Source organism: Vulpes lagopus, chromosome 18, assembly GCF_018345385.1.
Source record: "Vulpes lagopus strain Blue_001 chromosome 18, ASM1834538v1, whole genome shotgun sequence".
In the NCBI taxonomy this organism is placed as follows: Eukaryota; Metazoa; Chordata; class Mammalia; order Carnivora; family Canidae; genus Vulpes; species Vulpes lagopus.
The window spans coordinates 35,705,515-35,718,446 of NC_054841.1; positions in this window are offsets into that span (position 1 = coordinate 35,705,515).

A 12,932-nucleotide genomic window follows, 5' to 3' on the forward strand; every position below is an offset into this window, starting at 1 on the left:
ACCTATGAGTCAGCTAGGGAGTTCTGTTCATTTCCATTGGCCTCAGCAGGGCCCACTCGTGCAATTGCAGTCATCTAGGCTTAGCAAATCTATCTAGTCTATGGCCAAAGAACAGTAAGTGAGCAGCAGGAAATGGAGTAGTCTCTGGCTTCTTTATTGAATGAAATGCTGACCATAAGCCAGCAAATGAACCTTCCCTGAACCCTATGCCAGGGACTTTCTTTGATTCAATGCCTTAAATCTGTATAGGCCTGCAGTAGGGAAATGAGCAAGCCCATGATTCTGACAGAAAGACTGCCTCCATCTCCGTGTAATCCCTGAGAGAGATGACTAACAGCAGGAAGAAGCTTCCTAAGAAGCGTCTAGTCCCTATCACTTCAAAGGAAGGGCACTCAAGCTTGGGAATACACCAAAGCTAGAGAAGATTGAAGTTGATACTTCAATACAGTGCCACACCAAAATTTAGTCCATGAACTAGATATGCTAACATCAACATCACTTGGGAGTTTGTTAGAAATGTGGATTCTTGGGCTCCACCCTAGACCTCCTGAATCAGATTCTAAAAAACACTTCTTTTTTTTAGAGAGATTTTATTTATTTTATTTGAGGCAGGGTGGGGGGGATGTTGCACATGGACTGGGGGAAAGGGACAGAGAAGCAGAGGGAGATGGAGAGAATCTCAAGCAAACTCTGCACTAAGCATGGAGCCCTATGTGGGGCTCTTGATCTCACAATCCTGAGATCATGATCTGAGTGGAAACCAAGAGTCTCACACTTACTCAAGTGAACCACACAGACACCCTTAGGAAGCACTTCTTTAACAAGAATCAAAATAGAATCATGCCATTGAAATAGCATCCATAGGTGGATTCATGCTAGTAGGAGTTAACGCTTCAAGGCCCAGCACCTTGCTGAGTCTCTGACCTCCCAGCCAAGCTCTTAACACCTTCAGTTACTCAACTGGTCTTACTCTCTAGAATCAGCATCAATTATTTTTGCTTACTCCATGTGCATTTCCCTTCCTGTTGACCTCACTCTGAGACAACTCTCCTCCCCAATTCCCAGGCCATGTGTTTTGGATGGGATTTATCATGATTCTGGGAATGGACATGTGATCCAGGTTACCCAGTTAGAGCACAATACCCTTTCAGCCACAGTGACTGGTTCTGGAAGAAGTATATAACCTGGAAATGGCCAATGAAAAGAATTGTCAGGGATATTTGTTGAAACTATTGGGAAAGTAGCGTGTTCTTTTCCACTGTTGACCACAGCTGGTGGAGTCTATCTGAGAACGAAGTCAGAGCATGGAAGACAGGAGATACATTTTTAATGACATTATTTGAGCACCTGAATCCAGCTTTGCTTGAAGCCCAGATCTAACCCTAGACTCTTTAATTATGTGTTAATATGTTCCCCTTTTTGCCTAAGTTATTATAATTTGGATTTCTAGGGATGCCTAGATGGTTCAACATGTGGTTCTGGAGTCCCGGGATCAAGTCCCACATTGGGCTCCCTGCATGGAGCCTGCTTCTTGCTCTGCCTGTGTCTCTGCCTCTCTCTTTCTCTGTGTCTCTCATGAATAAATAAATAAAATCTTGACAATTTTTTTTGGATTTCTATAACTTGCAAGTGACATAATCCACATATACAAAGCTACCCTATGTTCCAATCTTGCTGATCCCAAACAAGTCCTCATCTCTCAGCTTCCACTCTCTCTTCTGCTCCTTATCACCTGTGACACGGTCATTTTCCAACTTCCAAATTACAAAATGTTTGTAATTGTACTTGTCACCATGATCACAAGCCTAATTATCATGAGATAATGCTGGTCATGTCTCTAGAGATTTGGGCAGACCTAATTCTTTCCAAGAGTAACATAGACCTGAAGTCTTAGGTTCTATCTAGAACTTCACTATTCAGGGTGTGGACCAGTGGCATCAGCATCACCTAAGATCTTGTTAGAAATGCAGAATTTCAGGCACCACCATAGGCCTGCCAAACATAATTTGCATCTTACAAATCTCTAGTAATTCATGTACATAAGTGGTAGAAGTAAGGAAGTAACTGCCTGGAAGTTAGAAGACTAGTCTTATAGTTCTTCCTCTGTCTCAGTTTTCTCACCTGTGAAATGAACAGACCAGACTACTCCAGCCTGGACTTTCTAAGATACTCATGTTTTTCATGTCCTTAGCTCAAACAGACTGGGACAGCCTAACATACAGATTAATAGGAAAAGCAAGGGGCAGAAAAATTAAAGAATGTCTCGATCAGTTAGAAAGCAATTGGTTGGACCCTGTGTGTAGAATGATATCCACCTTCAACTAGAAACTATTTTTATTTTATAATTGAGAAAACAAGCCCAGAGAGGTGAACAGGTTTTCAAAACACCACACAGTGCAGTTATAGTAGAACAGATGTGAGAAGATACAGTAGAACTGAGAAGGTACAAAAGAACAGCAGGTAGTGTTTGGACACTGTTGTTCTGGAGCTGGGCTGCCTAGGCACTTATTAATGGGTGTCCTTGGGAAGATCCTTAACAGTTCTTTGTCTCAGTTTACTCATTTGTTCAATGGGCATTAATATAGTACAAACTTCATGATGCTGTAGGAAAGTAAATCTGTAAAGTGTTTAAATTATACCAGCAACATATACCATTTTATATGTGTCTGTTAAATAAATAAAAATAAATCCTGATCCCTGTCTAGAGTGATTTCCATGATACACTGCAACTCTCTATACTGTCCCTTCTTTCCTCATGAGATTTCTTTAAACACCAGACAATGTGTCTGAAACCCTACCTTAGTTGTTTTTTAAATTACTACGATCTTTTTGGGATGGTGAACATGAATTAATATGAATTTAATATGAATTAGCTACCTGACAATCCATTCTTAGTAGAAGCTACCAAGGCAACAGGTTAGCTCCACTACCACGTTGAAAGGAGAAAGAGATTTATTAAAGGATTGAGTGTATAAATGAACCAAAAAGAAATAAACAAGATAACTCCTATTCATCAGTTCATCTATGTCTTACCCACAGTAATGGTTTGAAATGCTGGATATATTTGGGAAGTTCTGAAAACCTTATCAATATCCAGGGCTCACTTCAACCCAATGAAATCAGAATTTCTGGAAATGGTACCCAAGCATGAGTTTTTTAACAGCTTTGTCTAGTAAGTCAAATGATGTTTCCCAATGATATCAGGTTCTAATTTCTGGAAACTGTAAATATGATTTCATTTTTAAGAAGGGTCTTGCAGATGTGATTAATTAAATTGAAGATCTTGAGATGAGATTATCCTAGATTATCTAGGATGAGGCTTAAATGAAATCAGGCTTCATGTACCCTTACAAAAGAGAGGCAGAGAAAGATTTGGACATATATGCACAGAAAAGAAAGTGATGTACACTTAGGAAGAATGTGTATTCTGCTATTGTTGGGTAGAATATCATATGGAAATCTGTTAGATTTTAGTGTGTTTTAGTGTTGTTCAAGTCTTTGAAACTTAATCTTCTATTAAGGTCTTCCATCCTTATTGAAAGTGGGGTATTGAATTCTCCAACTAATATTGTTGAATTATTTATTTCTCCCTTCAATCTATTTGTGGTTCTTCTGTGATGTATGTATTATTATGTCTTCTTGAACAATTGACATTTTAATTATTCTAAAATGTCCTTCCTTCTTTGTCTCTAGTAACAACTGTTGTCTGAAAATCTATTTTATCTGTTATTAGTATGGTCAGTCCAGTTCTCTTATGTTTGTTTGCATTGTTTATCTTTTCCTGTCTTTTTTATTTTCAACCTGTTTATATCTTTGGCTATAAAATAGGTCTCTTGTAGGCAGTTGGGGTATTTGAACAATTTGACCAATCTCTACCTTTTGATTAGAGCATTTTATCTATTTACATTTAATACAACTGATAAGGTAGGATTTATGTCTGCCCTTTTGCTATTTGTCTTCGATATGTCTTATGTCTTTTTCCTCTACTCCTCCAACTGCCTTATTTTCTGTTAGATATTTTTTAGTGTACTATTCTAATTTATTGTCATTTTTTTTTCTTATACTGTATTTTTCTAGTTATTTTCTTAATGGTTACCCTATAGTTAAATATTTCATTTGAAGCAGTTCTGCTAGCAACAAATTTTCTCAGTTGTTGTTATCTAGGAATGTCTTAATTTCTTTTTGAAAGATAGTTTTACTAATATAGAATTCTTGGTTGGCAGTCTTTTTCTTTCATCATTTTGAATATATCATATCATAGCCTCCATGGTTTGTGATGAAAAATCAGCTGTTAATCTTATTCAGGATCCCTTGTATGTGATGAATCACTTCTATCTTACTATTTTCAGGATTTTTCTTTGTGCCTTTTGATAGTTTGATCACGATATATGCAAGTGGGACTCTCCTTGAGTTTTCCTACTGGGAGTTCATTAAGTTCCTTAAATATTTACATTAATGTAATTTCCCCAAATTTGGGAAGTTTTGACCATTAATCCTTCAAATATTTTTTCTATCCCTTTCTTTCCTCACTTTCTTGTATTCCCTTTAGGTATATTTGGTATGCTTCATGGTGTCCCACTTGCCTTTGAGGTTCTGCTAATTTTTTTAAAGTTAGTTTTTTAATTTATCCATTTGAGAGAGAGACCACGAGTGGGAGTAGGGGAGGGGCAGGGATAAACAGACTACCCACTGAGCAGGAAGCCCAACATTGGGCTCCAACCCAGGACCCCAGGATCATGACCTGAGCTGAGGGCAGATTTTTAAATGACTGAGCCACCCAGGCACGCCTCTGTTAAATTATTTTTTCTTTCTATTTCTCAGACTGAATAATCTTAATTGACCTACCTTTAAATTTTCTAGTTCTTTCTTTAGCCAGCTTAAATCTACTCTTGCCCTTTTCTAGTGAATTTTTTATTTCAGTTATTATATTTTCAAGCTCTGGAATTTCTATTTAGTTCTTTCTAAAAATAATATCTATCTCTTTATTGATATTCAGTATTTGGTTGAGTCATTTTTCTAGTATTTTCTTTTAGTTCCTTAGACATAAGTTCTTTTAGTTCTTGATATAGTGATAATCACTAATTTAAATTTTTTGTCCGGTTGGTCCCATATCTAGGTGTCCTCATGGTAAGTTTCTCTTGATGGTTTTTCTTCTGCTTATGGGCCATATTTCTTTGCATGTTTCAATATTTAGTTAAAAACTGTACATTTAAAATAGTATAATGTGGCTACTCTGGAAATCAGATTCTGCCACCACCACCCCCAGCATTTATTACAGCCACTGTTTGTTAGTTTGATGACTTTTCTAAACTACTTCTGTAAAGTGTGTATTCTTTGTTGTGTGTGGCCTGAAGTCTCTGCTCAGCTAACTTAGTGATCAGCTAATGAGTGGAGAGATTTCCTTAAATGCCTGGAACCAAAAATCCTCACAATCTTTGCATAGAAGCTCTGTTGGTGTGCTAGGGTAATGTTTCAACACTCTAGCAGGCAGTTTACAACATTGCCCTGGTCCTTACTTTCTGCTTTTGCAGAATCTCAAGGTCATGCAGAAAATAGGACCTTCTCTCATCTTTCCTGGGCATGTGCATCTGTATGAATTTCTAGATTCCTAGGAATGTATTGGAGTTTTTCAAAGCCCCTGTGCACATCTTATTTCTCAGGATTTCCTTTTAAGTATTTCTGTCAGCACATGGTTTGCCCCAACTATTATCAATACTGCCTCAGGCAGCTGCTATGTTAAACATTTGCTGCTGATTGTTTTTGACAAATCCCCTGGAGAAAACACTGTTCACCCTGAGTTCTGAGTCATATCAAAGAGAAGGGCTGCAAGTGGTAGCTTCCAGGGAACTTTCAAACAGGTAGAGACAATTCTCTTTGGATGGGGCTTCTGGAGACCTCCAAACCAATTATACTCCCCTCCATTGTCTTTTAGGCTTCTAGGTTTTCAAGGTTACCACAGAACTGAGGAGGGGGAGTAGATACAGAAAAAGTTAAATGGTATGAAATTTGCTGTTCTTATCTAGATCTAGCCATTTTTCTCAAATAAATGCTCTCAAATTGTTGCAAGCCTTCAGTTAATTTCCACAGTTCTAAAAAAAAAATTGGTTTTGACAATTTTTGCCAATGATTTCATTGCTTTTATGGAGGAACAAATTTTGGAAGTCCTTACCCCACCATCACAAAAGTGGCTCTGCCATAAACACAATTATATTATTGAAATGTTGACTCCAACAGGCCTCCTGCCCAGATATTAGCTCTCACATCTCATTTTTCTTTCTTTTTTTTTTACATCTCATTTTTCAATAGTAATCTAGACTCTCTCTAGCATTACCCAGAAAAGCAAAAGAGTTAAAAATACATTTCAGTATTCTTTTTTGTTCTTCACTACAAAAAGAAATACAATTTTAACAGACTGGGCAAACAAGTTTTTATAATTGCCAAGACATAAGATAGTCATTGTAGGTAGAACATTGCAGCCCACCCAAACCAAGTATGCCTTCTTTTTTTTTTTTTTTTATTATTATTTTATTTTATTTTATTTTATTTTATTTTTTTAATTAATTTTTATTGGTGTTCACCAAGTATGCCTTCTTAAAAGTGTTTTGAAATAATTTTATAATTTTGCTATCTCTATTTTTTAAAGAAGATTAATAAAGTCATATTAAAAAATTAAAAAATAAATAAAATCGTACATCTTAGTGTTTATTCTTCTCCAAAGTAACTATTTTCAGTTTTAAGTTCTTGGTGTTTATAACTTTAATTTTAAAATATACACTTCTATTTCTTGATTTATGAACTTTGAATAAAATGTATTAACTCTCTTTTATTAAAGATTAGGACATGATCTAATTGGGTCTTTCTTATTCAAATACTCAAACCTTTTTTTTTCTTTAGTCAAACCTTTTTTTTTGGTTTTCTGTCAATTAACTTTATAATTTTATATATAACTTTATATATAATCATGTATGATTAAAATTTCTTTCTTTCTTCTATCAACTTTATACTAATTCTATTAACTCTTTATCATAGAAAATGAGTCAATTGGGGCTTGTATATTAAATGACACCTCTCTACCTTGTCCCTTCATCAGCTCCTCCTTTAACTACCACATTCTGACAGTTCTACCATCACTTTTATAGGTGAGAGCTCATAACATTCATATTCTGTTAGGAAAACATAGTGAAATCTCTTGTGCTTGACCTACAGCTTGATTATAAACTTTAAAAATCAATAAATGGCATTTATAGCATCATGATTATATGAATACTATTTACTGTAGAACCAAGTAGTGAGTCTTTAAATATTCCTATGACACCAAATCTTCACACAAAGAAAATAATTAAGCAAAAGGGATAGATGGAAGCTCCTTCCTTAAGCTCCATCAAGAATCGCTCAAAATTGTGTCATATTTGGACCAAAAATGGGGATAGCTTGTTTTTCCTAGCATTTATTTTTTTATTTTTTTTTAACATTTTTTGTTAAGTTTTTATTTATTTATGATAGTCACAGAGAGAGAGAGAGAGAGAGAGGCAGATACATAGGCAGAGGGAGAAGCAGGCTCCATGCACCGAGAGCCCGACGTGGGATTCGATCCCGGGTCTCCAGGATCGCGCCCTGGGCCAAAGGCAGGCACTAAACCACTGCGCCATCCAGGGATCCCTTTCCTAGCATTTATAGGACATTTTAAAATTTTTATTGCTGCTCAAAGAGATCAATCTTATCAGACTAATTCACCTTTTAAATTACACTATTTGTTAAGTGATCTAATTTTTACTGATTTATTTCTATACTTGCTTCCTATCTTTGATCCTGGGAAAGAAATCCTATGTTATTTCTAACATTTATTATATCCCTAGGCTTCCTGAATTTTGTGGATTGTTGTTTTGCTGGCGTATATCCCCAGAAAATGTTTTTATTTGTAGACAGAGTGCATAGGAAGTAAACTTCCTGATTCTGTGTATGTCTGGAAATGTCTTTATTTTGCCTTTAATTCTTTATCAGCATTTGGCTTAATACATATTTACAGATTGCAACTTATTTTTCTTCTAACACTTCAAAATTTATTCCATTGACCCCTACTGTCTATATTTGCTGATAAGAAGTTGAATGTTGATGTGATTTTTGTTTCTTTGTAGGCAACCATCTTTTTGTCCTCTATAGAAGTTCTTAAAATCTTCTCCAAGTAAAGTGGGAAATTATGCAAAAGAAGCAGCATACTCATTATATGGGATTAATTTATCGGTGAACAATGCTAACCTATTCTTATTAATAACTGAGTTGTTATTTAATAAAAAGTCATTGAGATGATAGGGAGAAGGAAAGGGGCAATATAAGAGAACTTGATTATCATTGGTCATAACAATAAGTCAAATGATTGTCTATTTTATGAATCAAGAATTAGCAATGTCTGCATACTATTTAGAAACAAAAAATACCCAAAGGAAAAGCTACTGTCATTGAAAATTGTTACCTATATATATGCTTATATATATCACATATATAAACAAATATATAACGTCAAAGGGAGAAAGTGTTATGAAGAAAAATAATTCAAGGTAAGGGAATAAAGAATGTTAGTGAATTGGAGGTTCACAAAGTTAGCTAGTTTGGATTCTCAGAGAAGACTCATTTGAAAAAGAAACATTTGAAGAAGTTAGATATGAGAAGATCTGGGGGAGAGTGTTTCAGGTAAAGGTAATAGCAAATGCAAAGGTCCTGAGGTGGAACTGTATTTGACTGTACAATGAATAAGAAGGTTAGTATGATTGTAATGGTGTAAGTTGAGACAGAGTGTGGGGAAATGAATTTGGATAAGAGGCCAGAAGTCTGATCTTGTAGGTTAGGAGAAAGACTTCTTAATGTGATAGGAACCATTAAACATTTTTTAAAAAGATTTATTTTTTAGAAGTGCCATCATGGTAGCCATGTGAAGAAATTAGGACTAGAGAGCAATCAGGAGGCTACTGTAATAGCCCAAGTGAAAGATGAAGGTGGCTTCAACTGTGGAAGTTAAGAAGTGGTTGGGTTTAGAAAATGTATTTAAAATAGAGCAATGTTTGCTCATAGGTGAGATGTACATGAAAGAGACCAGTGAAATAAGACAAGATTTTCATCATGAGGAAATAGGTGAATGTAGTTGCCATTTATAAATATAGGAAAATGAGGAAGGGACCCATTTTGGAGTTAAAAACCACAAAAACCACAAATTCCACTTGGTACATGCTAGGTTTTATATCCATATTTGCTTTATATTTATTTTTTTAAAAGACTTTTTATTTATTCATTCATGATAGTCACAGAGAGAGGAGAGAGGCAGAAACACAGGCAGAGGGAGAAGCAGGCTCCATGCAGGGAGCCCAATGTGGGACTCGATCCCGGGTCTCCAGGATCATGCCCTGGGCTAAAGGCAGCACTAAACCGCTGAGCCACCCGGGCTGCCCTATTTGCTTTATATTTAAAGCAGGGATTGAGTTGGAAGTTGAATGGACCAACCAGAATTTAAGAGATAAATCAGGGCTGAATGTGTAAATATGAGAGCATTAATAGATAGATGCTATTTGAGATTCTAGAACTAGATAAAACACCCAGAAATGAGTGCATAGAGAGGAGAAAAGGTACATGACCCAGTCCAGAGGTGGGGAGATGAAGAAAAGCCAGAAAAGGAGAATTAAACAAAGATGTTTCTGAGTGCTAATTTAGCCAACAGGACACCTGCTGAGATTGTTAATTAAGAATGTAAGAGATGAAGAAGAGTGGAGGAAATCAACTGAGGCGTATATGTGTTCGGTTTGAGGATGCCTTGATCCTGAAATCTGAGTATTCAGTAAGAGGCTAGGAATATGACTCTGAAGCTCATGAGAGAAGATGGGACTGGTAATACAAAATTAACAGTCATATATATACAGACAATGGTTAAACTCAAGTATTTGAGCCACATTCTTTTAATACAACATGTGGAGGAAGGAATAGGACATTGGGTTCTCTTGATGTACAATGGATAGTACAGGAGTCTGGAAAAACCAGAATTCTCATGTATTATTTTAAAATTAAAATAATAATTATTTTATGCATATCTAAGAGAATTGTGAGAATAAAATGAGACCATGTGTGTCATCACATTTTATCATTTGTACGGGGCTATACAAATGCAAGCTGCTAAATTTTCTACTCTTTGGCTTAGAGTAGAGAAGTTCTCATGGTAGAGAGTCAGGACGCATTCCTGGACAAATGGAGCTCCCAGAGGGCTTGTGTGGGGCTCAGGGAAATGTACAGCTTCACCTGCTGGGCATCACAATTTTGTTGCTTCAACTCATCTGCTATGGAAAATGAGGACAAGGGAGAGAACCAGAGGTAAGGCCACTTCATACAGCACTTTCAGAAATGGAATGAGTCATAAAGAGTGTCAAGTGAAGCCAGAGGTTTAGAAACATGGGAAGTCCAGAGATGTTTGGGTGGCTCAGCAGTTGAGCACCTGCCTTTGACTCAGGGTGTGATCCCAGGGTCTGGGTTCGAGTCCTGCATTGGGCTCCCTCTGAGGAGCCTGCTTCTCCCTCTGCCTGTGTCTCTGCCTCTCTCTGTGTGTTTCTCATTAATGAATAAATAAAATCTTAAAAACATATATAGTGTCCTTAAACTTACAAAAAAAATAAACATGGGGAGTCCATTAGATATGACCAAGAGATCACTGATGCTACTCGCTGAGATAGTAGAGTGAAGAAAATGCTCTGGTGCCTGTTAGCTGGCAGAGTGGCATTGCCTTTCATGACCAAGGCTGACAGAATCATTCCAGATATCCTTTGTCTATTCCCAGACATATCTGTTATTCACCTCAACCCATCTCAACCTGATTTTCATTGCCAGAGTTCTTGGCTCCTTGAGTAAGTTTCTATTTAAGGTCTCTTTTCATTCCCTCAAAAACAGTGATCAACCTTGCTGTTCTGTTCTGACCTCCCTGGCTGACTCTTTCAAGCGTATTTTGAGTGCATCATCTTGACCCAATTCTGATTTATGCTACTTATTTGGTATTGATCTCTGAATTCCCTCCTTGGAATCCCCTCTGATCCCTCTGGAATCGTACTTGGCACTCTTTCCCTTTGACTATGTTGTTTCTGTTTATTCCAAGTAATCATCTTGCCAGCCTAGATCCCTTTTTTGGAATTCACCCCAACCAAGCCTTGTAGTCAGTGATCCATAGACTCATCCCATCAGCAAATGGACCCTGAGGCTGCTAATGAAAAATGTCATACATAAGCCACAATATGTTGAGGCAGAGAGGTTAGCTGTCAAAGGAGGATGTGATAGTTGATTTTATGGGTCAATATGTCTGGGCCATGGGGTGCCCAGATATTTGGTCAAACATTATTCTGGGTATTTCTGTGAGAATGTCTTTGGATAAAATTAATATTTAAATCAGTAGACTGACTAATGTGGCGGGCCACATCCAATCAGCAAAAGGCCTAAATAGAATAAAGAGTCTGAATCTCCCCTGAGTAACGGAGAGTGGAGAGTTCCTTCAGCCTGAACACTTTAAACTAGGACACTGGCTTTTTCCCGCCTTCATTTTCAAACTGAAACAACTGCTTTTCCTGGGTCTCAAGCCTGCTGGCCTTTGGACTTACTACACTATTGGCTCTACTGGATCTCCAGCCTGTGACTCACCCTAAAGATGTTGAGGCTTATCAGCTTCCATAATCATGTGAGCATATAATAAGTCTTTTTGTACATATATATACTGAGAGGGGCAAGGGAGAGAGAATATGTGTGTGTATGTATGTGTGTATATATTCTATTGGTTCTGTTTCCTTTTCTCTGGAGTACCCTGACTAATAGAGAGGGGATAAACTGATGGTGCTAGAAGAGTCTGTACTAAAGCATGACGATTATGAACTTGGGCCATGGGGTTCAAATACCAGCTGTACCATTTATGAGATGTTGAGTCAATGAATGAATGAATACAGATAAAGAAACCAAGGCCCAGAGGATTAAATTATATATATCTAGTTAGAAGCTAATGGGGGAAAAAAAAAGACGACTCTCCATATTAAAGCAGCAGAGTTATGTGTCACTACTTAGAGAAAGTTAAAAGTCTCATCAAATTGATCGATTTGATTTATTTAACCAATGCTTCATAGTGTCAGACATGATGATTCTAAGTGCTTCACGATTTCCTTGTGAGTTGGTTATAGTTATTGTCCCCATTTTACCTATGAGATAACTGAGGTACAGACAGCTGACAGAACAAGAAGATTCTGAAAAGATTCACTGAAGGAATTCTGTGATCCCTCCCAAATAGCCTTTTTAAGGTTTCCTAATTTTGACTACCATGCTCTCCTTCTTTCTATCCCTGACTGACGACACGAGTTCTTCCTTCCTACTTGACCACAGCCATGTCTTGGCATTGGAGAGGGTTCTAGGATGCATCCATGTACAAAAGAGAGCCTATAATTTTGATGCATTAAGGAACAGGAGTGTGGAAGCACCTAGCCTCTGGCTAATGGGCACTCTCCTCCTTTCCTACAATGCTTTTCTTAGTAAAAACCAAAGTGTGATTTAAAACTCTAGGTGTATAGTTTTATTTCTTCTCTCCATAGCAAGCCAGAAACAGAAACGGATATTCCTGGTTCTTTTTCTACCTCTCACAAGATACGTCCCTACCTTAGTGGCTTTAGGGAACAAGGAAAATCGGGGGAGTTTAGATGGGGAGCATCTAAGCTTTCACTAGGTACTATTCATTCACTACCTGTAGATGGGGTGGGGGCTGGGTTAAGGGCTAGAAGAACATTTAAAGAAAAAGTGGTAAACAAGCCATGTGGAAAGAAAACCAAGGAATCAAAACAGTTGATTTGTCAAATTGCATATTCCTGTGCCCAAGCCTTGTGCCCTCATGGTGTTTTTGAAATATCGTTATAGGGTGTCATGCATATCCCAAAGGT